The sequence below is a fragment of the Syngnathus scovelli genome, chromosome 10 (assembly GCF_024217435.2).
Source record: "Syngnathus scovelli strain Florida chromosome 10, RoL_Ssco_1.2, whole genome shotgun sequence".
NCBI lineage: Eukaryota > Metazoa > Chordata > Actinopteri > Syngnathiformes > Syngnathidae > Syngnathus > Syngnathus scovelli.
In genome coordinates this window covers 6,271,242-6,292,421 of record NC_090856.1, presented here as the reverse complement: position 1 = coordinate 6,292,421, position 21,180 = coordinate 6,271,242, and the positions used below count along the sequence as shown (strand labels likewise).

At 44.7% G+C, this 21,180-nt stretch overlaps 2 long non-coding RNA genes and 11 other non-coding genes across 14 annotated transcripts; 12 read left to right on the top strand and 1 right to left on the bottom strand.

Annotated features, from left to right (window-relative positions):
* Positions 1–669: 669 nt before the first annotated feature.
* LOC125976481 (small nucleolar RNA U3) lies at positions 670–882 on the top strand. The gene has a single exon (XR_007484361.1). It is a non-coding gene; the product is annotated as a small nucleolar RNA U3 (small nucleolar RNA).
* Positions 883–1,507: 625 nt separating this feature from the next.
* LOC125976489 (U5 spliceosomal RNA) lies at positions 1,508–1,621 on the bottom strand. The gene has a single exon (XR_007484369.1). It is a non-coding gene; the product is annotated as a U5 spliceosomal RNA (small nuclear RNA).
* Positions 1,622–2,621: 1,000 nt separating this feature from the next.
* LOC125976438 (U2 spliceosomal RNA) lies at positions 2,622–2,812 on the top strand. The gene has a single exon (XR_007484325.1). It is a non-coding gene; the product is annotated as a U2 spliceosomal RNA (small nuclear RNA).
* Positions 2,813–3,437: 625 nt separating this feature from the next.
* On the top strand, positions 3,438–3,601 carry LOC125976407 (U1 spliceosomal RNA). The gene has a single exon (XR_007484298.1). It is a non-coding gene; the product is annotated as a U1 spliceosomal RNA (small nuclear RNA).
* A 630-nt stretch (positions 3,602–4,231) lies between these two features.
* Positions 4,232–4,445, top strand: LOC125976484 (small nucleolar RNA U3). The gene has a single exon (XR_007484364.1). It is a non-coding gene; the product is annotated as a small nucleolar RNA U3 (small nucleolar RNA).
* A 1,727-nt stretch (positions 4,446–6,172) lies between these two features.
* On the top strand, positions 6,173–11,135 carry LOC125971050 (uncharacterized). The gene is made up of 3 exons (XR_007482336.2): positions 6,173–6,547; positions 6,671–8,097; positions 8,248–11,135. It is a non-coding gene; the product is annotated as an uncharacterized lncRNA (long non-coding RNA).
* On the top strand, positions 6,738–6,901 carry LOC125976396 (U1 spliceosomal RNA). The gene has a single exon (XR_007484287.1). It is a non-coding gene; the product is annotated as a U1 spliceosomal RNA (small nuclear RNA).
* LOC125976437 (U2 spliceosomal RNA) lies at positions 7,401–7,591 on the top strand. The gene has a single exon (XR_007484324.1). It is a non-coding gene; the product is annotated as a U2 spliceosomal RNA (small nuclear RNA).
* LOC125976418 (U1 spliceosomal RNA) lies at positions 8,294–8,457 on the top strand. Its single transcript, XR_007484309.1, has one exon. It is a non-coding gene; the product is annotated as a U1 spliceosomal RNA (small nuclear RNA).
* LOC125976440 (U2 spliceosomal RNA) lies at positions 8,935–9,125 on the top strand. Its single transcript, XR_007484327.1, has one exon. It is a non-coding gene; the product is annotated as a U2 spliceosomal RNA (small nuclear RNA).
* Positions 9,817–9,980, top strand: LOC125976423 (U1 spliceosomal RNA). Its single transcript, XR_007484314.1, has one exon. It is a non-coding gene; the product is annotated as a U1 spliceosomal RNA (small nuclear RNA).
* LOC125976488 (U5 spliceosomal RNA) lies at positions 11,021–11,134 on the top strand. The gene has a single exon (XR_007484368.1). It is a non-coding gene; the product is annotated as a U5 spliceosomal RNA (small nuclear RNA).
* A 537-nt stretch (positions 11,136–11,672) lies between the features above and the next one.
* Positions 11,673–17,966, top strand: LOC125971040 (uncharacterized). Of its 2 annotated transcripts, XR_007482334.2 has the most exons (8): positions 11,673–12,219; positions 12,352–12,409; positions 12,490–12,917; positions 13,215–13,314; positions 13,416–14,690; positions 14,754–15,964; positions 16,035–16,882; positions 17,137–17,966. It is a non-coding gene; the product is annotated as an uncharacterized lncRNA (long non-coding RNA). The 2 variants fall into 2 exon arrangements; XR_007482333.2 differs by having other exon boundaries at positions 12,490–13,314.
* Positions 17,967–21,180: the final 3,214 nt, after the last annotated feature.

Here is a 21,180-nt window from a genome sequence, read left to right as displayed (position 1 = left end):
CGCTAATTGGGTAAAGACTGGTCAACTGGTCGTAAATTCAAAAGGCTGCCCCCAAGTGGCACAGAAGCTAACTGCAAGTTAAGCCCGGCGCTCGAATTGCCATGAGGAAAGTTAAATTGTGTCTCCAATTTTACATTGAAAGTCATATTATGTTTCTTTTAAGCGTTGCTGAGTTGTGTAATTTGTATATTTTGGTTTTGGGTGGTAAACGTCTTTGATTGGAATTACACTTATAATACATGTACTTGACTGATGCGGAACCTTTCTCCTTTCCGACGTTTTGCCGGAACTTTATAACAGACGTACGGCGGTGTTGCTTCTTTCACGTATAAACAAAATTCAACCACTGGTAAACACAAACGCGTGATAATCTTATCATTTTTATTTTTATTTTTTTGTTTTTATGTTTTTCTTAAAAAATACGCATTTTGTTTTAAAAACAAATAAAAGCAAAACAGATCTCGCAAAGCATGCTGGGACTAGAAAACTGGTAAATTTATCTACATCTAAACTATTTTAAATCGTCTTAACCAGTCTTGAATTTTTCTCTAATTTGTCGTTTTACTTGTCGTAGTGTAGTGCAATTGGACAAAAGTACACACTCGGTTGCCCTCTGGGTACAAATGGTACCCTCGCAGATGACTTCCCGCCGCGGCCCATGATTGAGTTAAGACTATACTTTCAGGGATCATTTCTATAGTTTTTAACTTGAGAAATGTTTTTCTAAAGTGACGGTTTTGCTAACTACGATGACGAGACTTGATGTTCCTTCCTGAGCGTGAAGCTGGCGTAGGATAATGATTTATCATATGTCCTTCACCTTTGATGAACGTTCTTTACTTCCTTGTGGAGTATTGAGGGAAGGAACATGATCAGAGTAGTTCTTATCAAGATGTTAAAACAAATTGCCATCTAATATGCAGGTAATTACTGCATTGTTTCAATCGCGACGTTGTGGCGTTGTTAGTCGGTAACAGCGTCAGCTTCCTTTGTGACAAGAATAGTTTAATATTTATAACCTACATTAACATATACTGTGCTAAGTACACGAATTAACAACCTTCTTTGTAAACGCGGCTCATAATACTTGCCGTTAGTTTCTGTGCCACTTGAAGACAACCTTCTGATGCTTAGTAATTGATGCATTACCAAAGTTCGATGGATCATTCAATGGCTAAAAGTTTCTTGTATCCTCTCATCAGTTAAAAGAAGGATCTTAGAACCAATACCTTTTTCTCGGCTGGAGGTCTGTCTGTCTTTGTAAAGAATACATCCGATCGTTGTATCCCCAAAACATTTTTTTCCACTCCTCAAAGCATAATTGACAGGTCTGTCTTTATAAAGAATTACTCCAATTGCTGTTATATATTTCTCGAAAACCAAAAATTGACATTTATATTCTGATGAGTGGTCAATTTTATTGAAAATGTAACTAGATACCGTTAGATGAATCTGCTGAACGTAGTTAGTGGCAGATGATGGTAGTTTTGTTTCCACAGTACTAGGAAGCTCCGCTTTCGCAGAGCATCAAAAAATTGAGATAGACTCTTGTTGTTCCTCCCCACGGAAATCTTTAGTAAAAGGCGAAAGATTTATACGATCTGAAGAGAAACAAGAGTGAACTGAGAATCCAGGTCCAAACGAGCCACCCCATTGCTGGTCTCACCAAATTAACGGGCGGTCTCACGCTCAAATTACAGCAACCATTCCTTCTAATACAAACAAGAGACATTCGTAGATTTCCTATACTTAGAAGGACTCAACCTAAATAGACAGTTTAAACGAGTATTTTGTGTTCATTAATGTGTTTTTTCCTATAAACATAGTTGGCGCATAGGATTGTGGGTATCTGATTCACGACGTTGGCGCTCGTTATTTCAAACAGCGTCACCTATCGATTGGGCGACTATTCTGAGTGTGAGTATTGAACGTAAAAACAGTTGTATGTCTTGGTCCGTGTACTTTTGGTATGAGAGAACGGGAGATGGTCCGATTTCCGTATTCTATTTTCAAATTTGTAATTTCATATTTTTATTCAACACAAATCGGGAAACAAAATACGATCGTAATTTCTCAAATGAGTGTTAATAAATGCTGGCATAGATTGGAGTGCAATTCACCTCCACTGCGATGGTGGCGTTCGAGGGTTAATGTAATTTGCCACAGCAGGAAATAGGAAGCAGTTTGGCGAAGTCGGCCGCGTGTTTTTTTGCGGCGTGTTTTTTTTTTTTTTTTTTTTTTTTTGTCGTCAAAATGTTCATCAAACAGCTATTGTGCTTTCGGTTCCGAAATGTATCCAAACATCAGATTGTTTTTGGCGAATGACTAATTCGTTTGGTTGGTCATTAAAAGCTATTCCCATCAGGAGCTCAGTTCATCGTTATTCTATTGGGTCAACGTGAACCACGTGACACTAAACCTACGCGAACACACGAAAATCTGCAACCATTTGTTCGATGCACAGGTTGAAAACAGCACAGTGACGCATTATCATTCCAAACTGTTAATAGTTGTTGTTTGGGTGGTCGGTATGTGGCATTAGCATGAGTCGATATATTTAAACCGTAACTTGAATTGGTAGTCTTTTTATTGAAGTGGTTGCCTCAGACCTATTTCGTGTTATCGCTTCTCGGCCTTTTGGCTAAGATCAAGTGTAGTATCTGTTCTTATCAGTTTAATATCTGATACGTCCCCTATCCGGGGACCATATATTAAATTGATTTTTGGAACAGGGAGATGGAATAGGGGCTTGCTCCGTCCACTCCACGCATCGACCTGGTATTGCAGTACCTCCAGGAACGGTGCACCCCCCCTCTACTGGTTAAATCAGGAGTTGTCTACTCCGACAGCCGTTGCAATCTGGTTAGATTTAAGTCGATGACGGCTCCATTTAAGCGGCAATAAATTCTTTGCGTTTCTTTGCTTCAGATTTGCCGTCGTTGTTCCAGGAATTTTTAGTACAATTGTTATTCTCAAGTTTTTAAGAAAATGTCATTTTCAAAACTTGCTCAGAAAAAGAAATAGATATATTTTTCTGCGGTAATGTTGGAGATTTTCAATAGATACAAATTCATACCGTTTTAGGGTTCTCAGGTGAAAAGAGGCAATGCACGATGGGCATGTTTTTACTTCATTTATTATGGTTTATTATGGTTGCTGCCATCACCACTAGATGGCGACTCTGAGAAAAAGGAGGTGAACAAAGGCGTGGAGGCAATAGAAACAGAAGCAAAGTATGATGGTAATGTTTTTTAATCTATTTTTTTACGTAATTAATAATGCTTTGGTTTTGTAATGACTAAAGGTACTATGTTAACAGTTCTATGAATGCTGTCTCGTCCACTGAATATGTGTGCTCACACATTTGTAGCAAATTAGCCTCTGACTGAAGATGGTGTGCGCGGTAAAGACCTCGGCCCCGGCGACTTGTACAACTCATACTTACCTGGCAGGGGAGACACCATGATCAAGAAGGTGGTTCACCCAGGGTGAGGCTCAGCCATTGCACTTCGGTTGTGCTGACCTCTGCGAATTCCCCAAATGTGGGAATCTCGACTGCATAATTTGTGGTAGTGGGGGACTGCGTTCGCGCTCTCCCCTGATCAAAATGTGAATGGTAACCAAGTCATGATCAACAATTGTGTTTCAGCCAAATCAAAACGTGTCGTTGTGAGTCCAGGCTTGCTCTGCTGCTCATAGAGTTTGGTTCCAACTCTCTTCCCGGACCTGTTTGTTTGCATTGTGCACGTTCTCCACTCTGGTTTCCTTCCATTTCCCCAAAACATGCATGATAGGCCCATTGAGCGCTCCAAATTGCGCGTAGGTGCGAGTGCGGACGTTTTTTCGTCTCTGTGTGCCCTGCGATTGGCTGGCAAACGTTTCAAGGTGTCCCCCGCCTACTGCCCGATGACTGCTGGGATTGGCTCCAGCACGCCCGCGACCCCCCGTGGGGACAAGCGGTACAGAAAATGGATCGATGGACAATTCGTCATCAGTGCTCACGGCCGGTGGATGAACTGAAACGTGTCAACAATGTAAAGTTGATTGTTTGGCTACTATAGGCATTTTTAAAAGCCTCATGATGTTATTTTTCAATGACGTCGACGCTCAATCTAATCTAACATAGTCCTTTACTAGTCGTGGTGTAGTGAATTTGGACAGAGGTTGCCCTCTGGGTAAAAATGCTACTCTCGCAGATAGATGACTTCCCGCCGCCGCCCGTGATGGAGTTAAGACTATACTCTCAGGGATCATTTCTATAGTTCTTAACTTGAGGAATGCTTTTCTGAAGTTACGGTCTGGCTAACTGCGATGACGAGAATTGATGTTCCTTCCCGAGCGTGAAGCTGGCGGAGAATAATGATATTACCATAGATTTTCCGCTCTTGATGAACGTTCTTTGCTTCCTCGTGGAGCATTGAGGGAGGGAACATGGTCAGAGTAGTACTTTAAAGTTGGTTAAAACAAAACGTAAGCCATGTGTAATGATGTGCTCCTAATGTTTCTCCCGACGTGATTTTAACCGTGTTGTTGAATTCAAATAACAATGGCAGCAACCTGTCATGTTTTTTTGAAGTCCTTATACCTCGTAACTATAGTTTACATGGTGTTGGATTTTGTCCACCGTTTAAGGAGCGCGCGATCTGCGCCTCACGGCAAAAGCCATTGCCAATCACCTGTTATCCAATTTACTCACTGCGTGCTCGTTTGATTTCTTCAGATTTAGGAAATTGCTAGGACACTGAAGCAGAAATTAGACTTACACAGGTTGGTTGAGTTCAATCACAATTCTTGTTCAGAAAGTTCTGTTTTCAGGAAAGTACAATACAGCGCTGGGCCTTTCAAGAGCAGAAAGTCTCCATTCAGAAAAGGCAATGTTCAAGGTTCTTTGATCAGCTTATATTCTTCAGTTGCACATTGTGGGCCGAGATTGATGAGTCTTTGGGGTGGGGCAAGTTCGCCATGGGAGTGGGTGCTGGTTATGGGCGATTCGGTGTGTGTGGGGGGCTGTTGTCTTCCATCCCGTCTTTCGGCCTTGGCGATCATCTTTGGCCGAGTCCTTGGCTGGCTCCCTCTGGCACCTGCTGGTTTTATCTCCACGTGACCTTCCTGTGAACATTCTTCACCAATCTTGGACATACACTGGCGTACCTCATTCTTTCGATTTTGTCATTTTGTACGAAATTATGTTAGCTTTTGGCTGTGACACCATTAATCTATTGCTGTTCCCTGACTATGTAAAGTTTGTTCTTTTGATACTTCATGTCTTTGCTTACGTCATTATATTCTTAGTTTAATCATGCTTCCAACCATATCTTTTCTTTGTTAGGCAAAATATTTCCCTCTGTGCAGAGCGTTCAGTAGTAATCAAAAACTGGCGTCTCGCATTAGTCAAAACATAAGATACAATCAAGTACTGAACGGTCAAGACGACTCTGGCCGTGTCCATGATTTAGAGAAAAACATCAGGCATGCATTACACAGTTCCTTAAGGGTCATTAAGCTATTTAGGCAATATATCCAAAGTCATTTGTTATTTCAAAGTGCTCAGAAATATATATATCAGATCATAAAGTTATAAAAACCTTTCTCATTACCACTTATCAAAAATGTCTAGTTATGTCTTCTTTATTGATTTGGTGTGTAGGTATAATTATATGCTTAAAATGTTTCTTTTATTTATTTAATATGTGAATATACTTGTCTGCTTATGTACTTTATTCAATGAGGTTTGAGCATATCTGTTTTTGTATTTCGACCCCATTCCTTTGTACTATGTGTCCTCTCTGCATCCATTGCAGCCTGGTCATCCTAGAAGAGGGACCCTCCCATCTGTGGTCTCTTCTCAAGGTTTCTCATTTCCCCTAGCTGGAGTTTTGAGTTTTTCCTTGCCCTCTTGGGAGTTTAAGATCAGGGGATGTTTGAGAATATCTGCCATTTTTCACATGTCCTGAGTATTGTTGTTAGTCACCTAAATGTTGAACAGAGGCTGTGATTTACCAAAGTCAAATTCCTTGTTTGGCCCGCTCAAACATGGCGAATAAAAACTCTTGAATTAGTACTCTTGAATTCTTGAATTCAACGGCTTAATTTTTTACAACTTCAACATCGACACATTATACTGTGCTAAAAAGACGACTTTAACTTTTAACTTGACTTAACCATCTTTTAAATGCTGGTTATACTTGCAGTTAGCTTCCGTGCCACAGGAGGGCAACTTTTTGATTCTTAGTAATTAATTTCCCCTCTGTTAGGGCCTAACAGGTCACTTAGGTGGGGTGAAGTCCCACTTAGTAAGGAAGGAAGTAATATTTCAAAAAATGTATTTTATTAAATTTTTGCCTTTGCACTTTAGTGTATGATCCTGTATTTACTCTTGCAAATGTGGATTTTCCTGGATTGGCCTTTCTAAACCTGTTTTGTTAAAGTGTATATGCCGTTACACCGCTAGATGGCAGCAGCATTGATTTCCGCGCCTGACCACAAAAAGAAACAAGAATCACGTGACGCGCAGGAAAAGAACCAATGCATGTTGGGAATTACAGATGTATGTTGTTTTTGTTGTTGTTGTTCCTATTTACATTGATATGGTCAATGACTAAAGGTACTAAGTTAACAGGTCGACGAATGCTGTCTCATCCACTGAGTATGTGTGCTCATACTTTTGTAGGAAATTAGCCTCTGACTGAAGATGGTGTGCGCCGTAAAGACTTGGGCCCCGGCGACGTGTACAACTCATACTTACCTGGCAGGGGAGATACCATGATCAAGAAGGTGGTTCACCCAGGGTGAGGCTCAGCCATTGCACTCCGGTTGTGCTGACCCCTGCGAATTCCCCAAATGTGGGAATCTCGACTGCATAATTTCTGGTAGTGGGGGACTGCGTTCGCGCTCTCCCCTGATCTTACTGTTTAATGCAAAAGTAGATATGACAGAAAAAACGGTGCTTACACGAAGCTTAAATTTGCTTTGACATGATACTTTGTGTACTTTGGAACGTTAACTGATTTCTGCCACTGTGCATTTACTTGCCGAACTTCACTAAACAAATTAGTAAGTGCAAAATAAAATGTAGTAACTACGTTCCCGAGTCGTTACATGATACGAACGTACTGATGCATTACTGGTAAGCTATTCCCACCAGGAGCTCAGTTCATCGTTATTCTATTGGGTCAACGTGAACCACGTGACACTAAACCTACGCGAACACACGAAAATCTGCAACCATTTGCTCGATGCACAGGCTGAAAACAGCACAGTGACGCATTATCATTCCAAACTGTTAATAGTTGTTGTTTGAGTGGTCGGTATGTGGCATTAGCATGAGTCGATATATTTAAACCGTAACTTGAATTGGTAGTCTCTTTATTGAAGTGGTTGCCTCAAACCCATCAGTGGTTATCGCTTCTCGGCCTTTTGGCTAAGATCAAGTGTAGTATCTGTTCTTATCAGTTTAATATCTGATACGTCCCCTATCCGGGGACCATATATTAAATTGATTTTTGGAACAGGGAGATGGAATAGGGGCTTGCTCCGTCCACTCCACGCATCGACCTGGTATTGCAGTACCTCCAGGAACGGTGCACCCCCCTCTACTGGTCAAATCAAGATAAGTAAATTTCAGAAAGCCGTTGCGATCCGCTAGCTTCATTCCCGCAGGATGAAAAAGTAAGCCATGTCTTGTTGGGGTTTGATTTAGGTTCATGACGGCTCGACTTGAGCGGCAGCAAGAATTTACGTAGCCCTTGTAAAATATAATTAAAATGTGTTTCTTTGTTTGAGATTTTCCTATCATTGTTCCACGAATTTTTAATACAATTTTTATTTTCATTTTTTTAAGAAAATGTCAGTTTCAAAACTTGTTCAGAAAAAGAAATATATATATTTTCTCTGCGGTAATGTTGGAGATTTTCAATAAATACAAATTCATACCGTTTTAGGGTTCTCGGGTGAAAAGAGGCAATGCATGATGGGCATGTTTTTACTTCATTTATTATGGTTTATTATGGTTGCTGCCATCACCACTAGTTGGCGACTCTAAGAAAAAGGAGGTGAACAAAGGCGTGGAGGCAGTAGAAAAAGAAGCAAAGTATGATGGTAATATTTTTTAATCTATTTTTTTAAGTAATTAATAATGCTTTGGTTTTGTAATGACTAAAGGTACTATGTTAACAGTTCTATGAATGCTGTCTCATCCACTGAATATGTGTGCTCACACATTTGTTTCAAATTTGCCTCTGACTGAAGATGGTGTGCGCCGTAAAGACGTCGACCCCGGCGACTTGTGCAACTCATACTTACCTGGCAGGGGAGATACCATGATCAAGAAGGTGGTTCACCCAGGGTGAGGCCCAGCCATTGCACTCCGGTTGTGCTGACCCCTGCGAATTCTCCAAATGTGGGAATCTCGACTGCATAATTTCTGGTAGTGGGGGACTGCGTTCGCGCTCTCCCCTGATATTTCTGTGTAATACAGTAACATGGCAGAAGGGCGCTTAAATGATGCTTAAATTTACAGCGACGGGACACACTGAGCGCTGTTTTCTGTAAATGTGCATTTACTTGCCGAACTTCATTAAACACATTAGTAAGTTCAAAATAAAATGTAATAATTACGTCCCCGACTTGTTACATGATACGAACGTATTGATGCATTACTGGTAAACTATTCCCATCTGGAGCTCATTTCATCGTTATTCTATTGGGTCAACGTGAACCACGTGACACTAAACCTACGTGAACACACGAAAATCTGCAACCATTTGTTCGAGGCACAGGTTGAAAACAGCACAGTGACGCATTATCATTCCAAACTGTTAATAGTTGTTTTTTGGGTGGTCGGTACGTGGCATTAGCATGAGTCGATATATTTAAACCGTAACTTGAATTGGTAGTCTCTTTATTGAAGTGGTTGCCTGAGACCGGCTTCTGCTTATCGCTTCTCGGCCTTTTGGCTAAGATCAAGTGTAGTATCTGTTCTTATCAGTTTAATATCTGATACGTCCCCTATCCGGGGACCAAATATTAAATTGATTTTTGGAGCAGGGAGATGGAATAGGGGCTTGCTCCGTCCACTCCACGCATCGACCTGGTATTGCAGTATCTCCAGGAACGGTGCACCCCCCTCTACTGGTCAAATTAATATTATAAATCCTCATTAAGCCATTGCAACCCGTTAGTTTCAATCTAACGGGATAAAACAGTTTAGACATGTCTTGTTAGAGTTTGATTTAAGTTCATGACGGCTCGACTTGAGCGGCAGCAAGAATTTACGTAGCCCTTGTAAATTATAATTAAAATGTGTTTCTTTGCTTGAGATTTTCCTATCGTTGTTCCAGGAATTTTTAGTACAATTCTTATTCTCAAATTTTTAAGAAAATGTCATTTTCAAAACTTGTTCAGAAAAAGAAATACATATTTTTTTCTGCGGTAATGTTGGAGATTTTCAATAAATACACATTCATACCGTTTTAAGGTTATCAGGTGAAAAGAGTCAACGCATGATGGGCATGTTTTTACTTCATTTATTATGGTTGCTGCCATCACCACTAGTTAGCGACTCTAAGAAAAAGGAGGTGAACAAAGGCGTGGAGGCAGTAGAAACAGAAGCAAAGTATGATGGTAATGTTTTTTAATCTATTTTGTACGTAATTAATAATGCTTTGGTTTTGTAATGACTAAAGGTACTATGTTAACAGTTCTATGAATGCTGTCTCATCCAGTGAATATGTGTGCTCACACATTTGTAGCGAATTAGCCTCTGACTGAAGATGGTGTGCGCGGTAAAGACTTGGGCCCCGGCGACTTGTACAACTCATACTTACCTGGCAGGGGAGATACCATGATCAAGAAGGTGGTTCACCCAGGGTGAGGCTCAGCCATTGCACTCCGGTTGTGCTGACTCCAGCGAATTCCCCAAATGTGGGAATCTCGACTGCATAATTTATGCTCGTGGGGGACTGCGTTCGCGCTCTCCCCTGTTTTACCTGTGTAATACAACAACATGATAGATGGACGCTTTCAGCGACGGGACGCACTGAGCGCTTTGGAGCATTAACTGTTTTCTGGATATGTCCATTTACTTGCCTAACTTCATTAAACAAATTAGCAAAATAAAATGTAGTAAGTAACTACGTTACCGACTCGTTACATGATACGAACGTATTGATACATTACTGGTAAACTATTCCCATCAGGAGCTCATTTCATCGTTATTCTATTGGGTCAACGTGAACCACGTGACACTAAACCTACGCTAACACACGAAACTCTGCAACCATTTGTTCAATGCACAGGTTGAAAACAGCACAGTGACGCATTATCATTCCAAACTGTTAATAGTTGTTGTTTGGGTGGTCGATATATGATACAAAATCATGGCAGAAGTGTGCTTACACGAAGCTTAAATTTGCAGCGACGGGACACACTAAGCGTTTTGGAGCCTTAACTGTGCATGTAGTTGCCGGACAAATTCGTAAGTGCAAAATAAAAATAAAATAGCTACGTTCCCGACTTGTTGCATGACACGAACGTATGTTTTTGTAAAAATAAAAATAATAGACCTTGATATAACTTTCACATGACCTGCTTTCTGGAATACCCCCACGCATCATTTCCCGTTCTCAGTTTACCTACACTATAAAGAAAAACTAATGGCCAAAAGGTACGTGAACCCAGATACACAACTGATTTTACTTGCAGTACTCACACTAAAAAAATAGTCGCCCAATCGACAGGCGACGCTGTCATAAAAAAAAAAAAAAAGTACTTACGTCATCGTGTACCCACAATCCTTTGCGCTGACATCGTTTACGACGACGAACTACATTTCTAAACACCAAATACTTATTTGAACTATACGTCTTGGTTAGGCGTTAGGTCATCCTAAATATAGCCAGTATATCAAGGTGTATCAATTTTATTTAAAAAATATATATATTGTTACAACATGAGTGTGACACCGCCTGCTAACTTGGTGAGACCAGCAATGGGGTGGCCCGTGTCGACGCTTTCAGTTAGTTCACTCTTGTTTCTCTTCAGATCGTATAAATCTTTCGCCTTTTACTAAAGATTTCCGTGGGGAGGAACAACAAGAGTCTATCTCAATTTTTTGATGCTCTGCGAAAGCGGAGCTTCCTCTTTTTGTCTAAAAATACTATTCAATCGTAATGGCCACCTGCCCAATTTGAACGCTGTGCGACTCGTTTATCTACGCAGCTTCTATTCAGGTGGTACCAATTTGAATCATTCAAACATTTGGTCAACTGCTTTATGTGACTGTATGTTTTACGTTGTTATATGAGTTGGTGTCCCCCAAAATAACACATATCGGCATAAGGGATTACTTTTTCAATCTTTTATTCAAACACATTCGGTATAGTAACACCATCAACTACAATCCAATCAATGTTGGAATGATTTTAGCTCCTGCAGAACTTGAAAATGACCAAAATCATTCCAACATATTTTCCAAGATTGAGAGCTTAACACCTTTGATTTTTGACCATGATATTTCCCTAAAAGTGATAACAATTTACACTTGAAAATGGCGGTATACCTAATGGAGTGTCTGTGTGATTCCCTCGTCAAGCGCACCTGCGTTAAAAGATTTTGGCCATTTGAAGTTCTGCAGGAGCGAAAACTTTTCACGCAGGTGCGCTTAACGAGGGAACCACACGGACACTCCATTAGGTACACCGCCATTTTCAAGTGTAGCTAATAACAGGCCACTTTATTAGGGAAATATCATGACTCAAGAATTGTCTCTGTGCAACGGTGTGGTGTTTCTTAACAACTGAATTGAAAATGAGTCCACGGAAGCACTGCAACGGCCGCAGAATTTTTGAAAGAACAATTCATTTTAGGATGAACTATCGATACAAATATTTTCATTTGATTGATGGCAATGGCGTTAACCACTCGACCAGAGCCTGCTCGGAAACAAAAGGAGATTTGGTCATATTGATAGGGTATCCTCCATCCAAACATGTTGGGTGTTCAAAGTTTCAACGGATAGTCCGAAGCAACCCTTTCCACAGTAGTCACCATGACAGGCGACCACCTGGTGGCGTCAGTGTGCCGAGCGCCGTTGGACGATCAGGAGAAGAAGATTTGAATCGACGGAGGGGACGTCAGGGCTTTAGGTCAATTGAAGACATGTGTGCTCGCTCAAGGGGAGTTATCATATGCAGGTGCGCGTGGCGGCGGACGGTTTCTCAGGTAAGCGAGCATGCTAGCAAATGTTTGTCGTCTCCTGCCGTTTTTCACGACGGACGCCGTGTTTGTTGCACGATTGGCACGCTCTGTTGCCTTTTCTCACAAGCCTTTTTTTGTTTGATTTGTTTGTCGCAGGATTGTCGTACTCTCGTGACTCGGCCACGTCACGTCCACCGCGACGGTGGGCCTGGAGGTAAATCGTAGGCCGCAGGCCATTTAGCCCGTGAGCAAATGTTTGCAGTTTCTTACGATGCCATTTATTATTTCTTGCAGGATTTTCGCTGTCTAGGGAGTGCTTGAGGTTTGAGCACGGCACGCCACAATCGACTTTGCGTCGCGTCGTTGCGCGTTTTGGTGGTATTTTAAATTTCTTTCGCGGGTTTTTTTTTTTTTTTTTAATGCTGGCCCGCATTTTTTCATTCGTTTGTTCGTAAATGACGCCGCCGATAAACGCGTGTTTGTCTGACTATAGGAAATGTTAGTTTGACTCGGGTCAACTAAACCATTTTTTAATTATTTTATATTATGCGTGTCATGCAAACTGGTGAATGTAACGAATATGTTACGTCATGTCCAAATCGGACCAAAGCCATTCAAAGATGGCGCCCGCCCGCTCTCGTTCCGTTACGCAACAAACATTTGCGCGGGTTATTTTCTCCCGTTTTGGACGCCGCCAACCTGGATCATCTGTCCTATGTGAGGTGAGTTGTAGATGATGAAATTAAAACATGAATTATAAACTTGAATAATTCTCATAATTTACTACAATGTAATGATATATTTTTTCAAATGTAAAACTCTACTTCGAATATCTAAAATTAAAATATTAACTATAATTTTGATAAATTATCATAACTTACTACAATATGATATTTTTTTTTTAATGGAAAACTCCTAGTATGTATAATTGTTGGTAAAAAAAAATCATGCCATTGGCACTCTACTCAATGTCTATTTTTGTTGCAATAATTTGCTTGTCTTTTGTCGCACTAAAAAAGGCCGCCCAGCCAGCATCCTTCTATACAAAGCAAGCAGGAGGCTCTTGAGGAGCCCTTTCAGTGATGTTGAGGACACTGAGGAAGAGTAGTCCTAAATCGGGTGAAAAACCTGTTTTTGTCAAGTGTCAGCTTCCCAACACACAATGGTTGTCGAGTTTTAGCTTCCCAGCACACAATTAATGGCTGTCTGTGTTATTGTAGGCTGCAAGAGGAGCCGGATGGGATAAGTAATTCCACATGAAAAGGCGCAATGGCCTATCCAAGGGCGCAATGGCCTATCCAAAGACGCCATGGCCTATCCAAAGGAGCCATGGCCTATCCAAAGGAGCCATGGCCTATCCAAAGGAGCCATGGCCTATCCAAAGGAGCCATGGCCTATCCAAAGGAGCCATGGCCTATCCAAAGGAGCCATGGCCTATCCAAAGGAGCCATGGCCTATCCAAAGGAGCCATGCCACATCCATAGGAGCAATGCCACATCCATAGGAGCCATAGCCTATCCATAGGACCAATGACCTGTCCAAAGGAGCAATGACCTGTCCAAAGGAGCAATGACCTGTCCAAAGGAGCAATGCCATATCCAAAGGAGCAATGCCATATCCAAAGGAGCAATGCCATATCCAAAGGAGCAATGCCATATCCAAAGGAGCAATGCCATATCCAAAGGAGCAATGCCATATCCAAAGGAGCAATGCTATATCAAGTCAAGAATCAAGCAGTGCGCTGCAAAAGGCGACGTGTGCCGATTATGTGCCCAGGAGGGGGCAGTGTAGTTGCCTTTGGTTATGGGTGCACGACGGAAAGGTTGCAGGTGTGGCCAGTGTTTGGGGGTCTGGCGGTTGGTCTTGCTTAAGAGGTTGTGGCTTATCTGGATCCAGTGGTGTCTTGCGCTTGGTTGCCATTGACGGCTCGCTTGGGGGAGGACGTGGTGACTTGGATGGAGACAAAACTGAACTTTGACGCAGAGCCCAATGTCCAAGCTTGCCATATGACTTGTACCATTTTGTCTTTTTCTAACCTGCCACTGTCGTACTTGCTGCGTTCTTTGTTCTCCCCCATCGGTGTAGGGCGGCGTTGGAGCGAGCCGATCCCGAATGTCCAATTTTGCAATTTGACATTTTCTTTTTCTAACCTACCACTGTTGCACTTCATCTAAGCCTAACCTACCACCACTGTGGTACTTGCGTTCTTTGTTCTCCCCTAGGTGTTGGAGCGAGACAGTCACATTGTGTGTCTTTTTCTAACCTACCACTGTCGTGCTCGATCGAAGCCTAACCTACCACTGTGCGTCCTTTGTTCTCTAGGTGTAGGGGGCGGTGTTTGGGCGAGCCGGTCCACGAGGAAGACGTAATGATGCGAGCAGCGCCCAACTCATTGCATGTTCTGCCATTTGCAGGCCGGAAGCAAAAGGGGGGGTGGCGCACGGCCCGATCCGACCCGGCGACGATCACCAAAAACAGCTAGTCCCTGTGATCAAGTAAGCAAGTGACCGACGACTTGGGGTGCTCTTTGAGTTTCTAACATGTTTCTGTTTCTGCAGATGGCGACTGGGACGTGACACAATCTGATCAGAAGTGGACTGACTGCTGTGGCATTGATCTGAAGTCGCCGAGATCTGAGGGAGACCTGCTTCCCTGGAGGCGTCGACCTGCGCAGCTTGAACGTGTGAAATGGATTTTTTAAATTTTTTTTTAAATTACACCAGCGGTGTCCCAATGTCTGCTTGAGGGCTGCATACTGAAACAAATTCAGAATTCTTTGACACCAATTCATTAAATCAATCACGAAATGTTGCCATTGACATTTTGCGCTACAAAGCAGTGTTGCGTTCATTCGTGTGGTGTGTAGATCAAGTTGCCCAGAGGCTGCCATTTGGACACCAATGGTGACATGTGTGTAGGGCTGCACGTGTATTGGAAAACTGCCATATGGTGGTCTAGGTTATTGACATGCACTTTAAGACAGCAAAGATTTGTTTTTTCGTATCTCAAATGAAACGTGTCTTCTTGCCTAACTATTTGTAATGAGTTAAGACGATAAGTCATTGATGTAAGTTAAAGTTAACTAATCTAACTGATCTCATTGCGATCAAATAGTTAACCTCCATCCAAGAATTTTGCACAACTTGCCTCAATGCAGTGGTCTGGCCCAATACTGCCATATCATTGATTTTCCAAAATGTTGTGCAGCCCTCATTGAGTGCCAAACGCGCAGCGACGGCAAGCGCAAGCGACCGCGCAGCGACGGCATGCGCAAGCGACCGCGCAGCGACGGCATGCGCAAGCGACCGCGCAGCGACGGCAAGCGCAAGCGACCGCGCAGCGACGGCAAGCGACCGCGCAAGCGACCGCGCAAGCGACCGCGCAAGCGACCGCGCAAGCGACCGCGCAAGCGACCGCGCAAGCGACCGCGCAAGCGAGACTTTTGTGCTTGTCTTGCAAGGTGGAAGAGACGATGTATGAAACGAAGAGCCGGTGGACGGAGGCCACCAGACCCGCGATTGGTGAGCGGGTTGCAAAGGAACGAATCACCCAAAGAAAGCAGTCGCCAAGTGTTGAAGAGGAGACCGATGCATGACTGGCCAAGGCTGGCCAGAGGCGGTGACATGGCAATCCAATATGCAACGCACATGTTTTTAATTTGATTTCCTTATTTGTCTGCCGTTCAGGGTTGCCGGGGCGGCCGACGGGACGAGCGCCAGCCTGCACCGAGAGGGACTGGGCTGCACCCACAAGACCAGGGAGGGGGCAGGTAATGAGTACGTTGACAGAAGTGAGCCGCATGCAACTGAGTGCCGTTTGTCTTTATGCACTTGTGCGAGGCGGAAGACGAGTCCAACACCGGCCGGAGCAGACCCGGACCTTGGCCCGTGACGAGCGGCCCACACGAGACTGATGGGTGCAGATGCAGCCAGCGTTTCGGGGGGAGTATGACTTGGTTTTTTTCTTTTGAGCTTTCCCTACCCCTGTCTGTTTGAATAGGGTAACTAGTAGCACGCACAGGCATTTGGGTTGCTGTGACCCTCTAGATACGAATTGGCAAAGTAGACACCCCCTCCCTCCCTCCCTCCCCCTCCCTCTCTCTCTCTCGCTCTCTTTCTCCAATGCGCCCGGCAGTACCTGCATGGCCTGGTGCACTCAGGGTGGAACGTGGCTATACCTTGCCCTTTGTGGAATACCAGGGTATAATGTCTGCCAGTCTGGGTCCCAGTGTCGTCGACGGTGTCGAGGACAAGGAGATTCTCCGTGACGCTCTCCGTGACGTCACGTTTTCCTCTTTTTTTTTTTTCTCCTCTCGGGGCCAAGCCAGCTCTACTCAGGGGGAACTGGCCGGTTGCGCTTAAGTGCGCACCAAAGCCTCTTCTCATCTCCTCTCGCTTTCTCCCTCGCTCTCTCCCTCCCTCCCTCCCTCCCTTTTTGTAAGGGGTTAAACATTTCATAACCCGCATCGCTCCAATGCGGGAGGGCCGTATGAGACATGTGCCAGCCCGTGCGTGCCGCTAGTTACCTGATTCAAACTTACCTTAGTCAAGGTTTGGGGGGAATGCTAGTGAAAATGTTCCCCTTGCCAAAACCACCACAATATGTCTGCCTTTCAGGATTGCTGGGCGCAGTGGATCAGACGAGTGCCTGCACAGAAAGGGACTGGACAGGACCGCGAGACCAGAGGGTAATAATAAAAAACTTTATTTGTAGAGCACCTTTCATACAAGAAATGCAGCTCAAAGCACTTTACAACAAAGAAATAAATTATAAATATTGAATTCTTCATATAGGAACAGACATAAAAAAACAAAAACATTCATGTACGCATACGCAATTAATAAAGGGAGTTTAAAATAGGAGCAAGCTTTAATAGACAGGTACTGAGTACGTCCACAGAAGTAAACCGCATGCCACAGAGTGCCGTTTTTCTTTTCGCAGTGGCACGAGGCGGAGGATGAGTCCAAACGTCGAATACCGGCCGGGGGGGGGAGCCGACCTTCGCCCGTGATGAGCGGCCGACACGAGGCGGACGGGTGCGGATGCGGCGAGGGCAAAGCGCCCAGCCAGCATTTAAGGAGAGTATGACTGTTTTTCCTTTTGTGCTTTCATTCTTTCCCTCCCTCCACTTTTTCACTGGGTGTGCACACTGGCCGTCTGCATGAGGCCTCTCTCTTTCCCAGCGCTGCGTCATTTTGCAATATTGTTTTTATTATTGTGTTTTTTTTTAAATACATGAAGTGAACTCTTTGTACTGTAATTGTGTGTGCATGTACCTCTGAACCTGAATTAAACTGTGAACTGAATTCAAGTGGTCCATTTTAAACATTGGCATCGTGCATACAAACTGGAATCATTTGAGACGTTCTCAATGACGAGACATTTGTAAAGTTAGTCTCAAACCAAATTGTCTTGTTAAATATGCCTTTTATTTTTTTTTAACTACACAAAGAAAAGCTGCATGCATTCTAAATTGTTGACAAAAGCCAAGTAGCCAGACACCCATGGATGCAAACTACAAGCGTACAAACGGTGTCTGTTGCGATCAATAAGTCATCTTTGGCAACCCTGCTTTGAAATGGCCACCGAACTCAGAATCTTGCAGAATGTTGGTACATTTTTCTGTATGAGTTAAAGCTGGTATTTTAATCTAGTCAGCCATTTTTTGGTTTGTTTTGAATCATGCATCGTGTGGGCGTTCTTGTGAATAAAATCAACAGTTTTCTTCCTGTTGGTGGTCTTGTAAATAAAGTCAACTTTGGTGTCAGTCATCATTCGCGATGAGCCTCAATTGAAGCTGCATCTCTTGAATGTGAAACTTCTTGCATGTTTTGTTGCAGGGCTGGACGTCCCCATTGGCTGTCTGACTACAAAGAAGGCTGTTTCTGTACAGTCCAGGTTGTTGCTGAGGTCAATTGAATTTATAAATATAGCGTGTAACGTTTAGGACCTTGGCTTTCAATTCGAAGCACAGTTTCTTAACTACACGGCCAGCCTCGGTACATGTACTGGGTGGTACCACCCAGTTCAGAGTAAAGTAAAGGCCAGAGTGGTCGTCTTAATACCAGCATCCTCATGAAATTGACCATGTCAGACAGGCTAGATCAGGGGTGTCAAACTCATTTTGTTTCGCGGGCCGCATTGTTATCATAGCTTCTGTCGGAGGGCCATTATGACTGTCAACCCAAATGTACGAGCACCTCATATTATATACAGTAAAAGCTACAAAACAAATTGACAAATCATTTTCAAATCAGATGAGTAAAAAAAAAAAAAGATATTAATAGTGAAGACCATTTGCAAATCTGGTAATGACACACGAATTTGATGCACAGTTAGTCTTCGCGGGCCACATAAAATGAAGTGGCGGGCCGTATCTGCCCCCCCCCCGGGCCCTGAGTTTGACACCTGTCGGCTAAATGAATTCCAAGTGCTACCACTGGGTGGCAGCATATTTGCCTCAAGCTGTCTGGTGCTGGGTCAATGCGATGCGTCTTTCGTTGTTTTGCCCAAAGCAACCTAATACACAATATTTGCCTCAAGCTGTCTGACGCTCCATTGAACTGTATGCAATAATTTTTAACTTGAAACAACTACATTACAAATGATAGGCGCCCTAATGAGACAGCTGGGTCAATGTTACCCGTCTTTTGCGGTTTGTTTTGCCCAAAGCAACCTAACAAATACGCATAGGTACTGCCGCTATCTCGCCAATGTGCATGTCTCTAAAATGTACAAAGCAAATTCATTTGCATAGTAAACTTCCAAACCACATGCTAAAAAATATTCATGTGATGCAGAAAGTCTTCTTCTGTAGCTTGCTAAGATTTGCCAATTTGAGCAATGCCGTATCTGAACCCGACGCTGGGGGTTGCCCGTCCATGTGCCTAATCGCTCGGCCATTGATACATCAGCAATGCTTCTTTTTATGTCTCCTCATGTCCTCAGCACTGCAAACCTTTGTGCCGGTACACCATATGAAGTAAATGACGGAATGTTTTTTTTTTTTTACACCTCCTCTAATGTGTATCAACCATACCAGATGGTGTTTTAGAACAGCCTAGAATAGTAAATTACAAAAGGTAAAAAAAAAAAAAAAAACTTGTAAAGTCCTAAAAAGTTATTAATCGCTGTAAGTGGGAAGTACAGGTAAATGTCTGTCTATTCATAGCTATGGCTTTGTGGAATATCGCAGCGCGGCGTGTGCGGTAGGTGGCGCAGGCGGCGTGTAGCGCAGGCGGCGTAGAGCGCAGGCGGCGTGGAGCGCAGGCGGCGTGGAGCGCAGGCGGCGCAAGCAGCATGGGGCGCAAGCAGCAAGGGTGGGGAATCGAACCCTGGATCTCAGGTGTTCAAGCGCAGCGACGGAGCCACTCGCCAAGCGTGGCGAGCTCGGCAGTGACCCCGCTTTCACTTCGAGTCATTCTTACACGTTTAGTATTGCGCTCCGCGCGCGATGGGTAAGTACAAAAGGGAGCTGACGGCCGCCAGCTGCCAGGTCACACTGGCCGACCGGTTAGTGACACGGCCTCATACCCCGTACAATGCTGGTTCGATCCCAGTGGTGGGAGCGTTCTCCAGCCCACTTTTGTAAGTGTCTGAATGCATGCATATAGACTGCATGTCTACGCATTTATTTATGTGTAAATACCCAGTGCGGCCCCGCCCGCAAGTGGGCGGAGCGATCCAGCGGGCCCCGCCCCCACCGGGATGGCCCCGCCCCTGGCCCCGCCCCCATCGAAATGGCCCCGCCCCCTGCCCTACAAAAAGACAGTAGGGTAGGGGGCGGGGCGAAGCCCCGCCCCCTGCCCTACAAAAGACAATTGAAAGTGTATTGAAAGACAGTAGGGTAGGGGGCGGGGCGAAGCCCCGCCCCCTGCCCTACTAAATGACAGTAGGGTAGGGGGCGGGGCGAAGCCCCGCCCCCTGCCCTACAAAAAGACAGTAGGGTAGGGGGCGGGGCGAAGCCCCGCCCCCTGCCCTACAAAAGACAATTGAAAGTGTATTGAAAGACAGTAGGGTAGGGGGCGGGGCGAAGCCCCGCCCCCTACCCTACTGTCTTTCAATACACTATTAAAAGACAGTAGGGTAGGGGGCGGGGCTTCGCCCCGCCCCCTACCCTACTGTCTTTTAATAGTGCTTAATTCAATACACTATAAAAAGACAGTAGGGTAGGGGGCGGGGCTTCGCCCCGCCCCCTACCCTACTGTCTTTTAATAGTGTATTGAAAGACAGTAGGGTAGGGGGCGGGGCGAAGCCCCGCCCCCTACCCTACTGTACACTTTCAATACACTTTCAATTGCCTTTTGTAGGGCAGGGGGCGGGGCTTCGCCCCGCCCCCTACCCTACTGTCTTTTTGTAGGGCAGGGGGCGGGGCGTCGCCCCGCCCCCTACCCTACTGTCTTTTTGTAGGGCAGGGGGCGGGGCGTCGCCCCGCCCCCTACCCTACTGTCATTTAGTAGGGCAGGGGGCGGGGCTTCGCCCCGCCCCCTGCCCTACTGTCTTTTTGTAGGGCAGGGGGCGGGGCCATTTCGATGGGGGCGGGGCCAGGGGCGGGGCCATCCCGGTGGGGGCGGGGCCCGCTGGATCGCTCCGCCCACTTGCGGGCGGGGCCGCACTGGGTATTTACACATAAATAAATGCGTAGACATGCAGTCTATATGCATGTATTCAGACACTTACAAAAGTGGGCTGGAGAACGCTCCCACCACTGGGATCGAACCAGCATTGTACGGGGTATGAGGCCGTGTCACTAACCGGTCGGCCAGTGTGACCTGGCAGCTGGCGGCCGTCAGCTCCCTTTTGTACTTACCCATCGCGCGCGGAGCGCAATACTAAACGTGTAAGAATGACTCGAAGTGAAAGCGGGGTCACTGCCGAGCTCGCCACGCTTGGCGAGTGGCTCCGTCGCTGCGCTTGAACACCTGAGATCCAGGGTTCGATTCCCCACCCTTGCTGCTTGCGCCCCATGCTGCTTGCGCCGCCTGC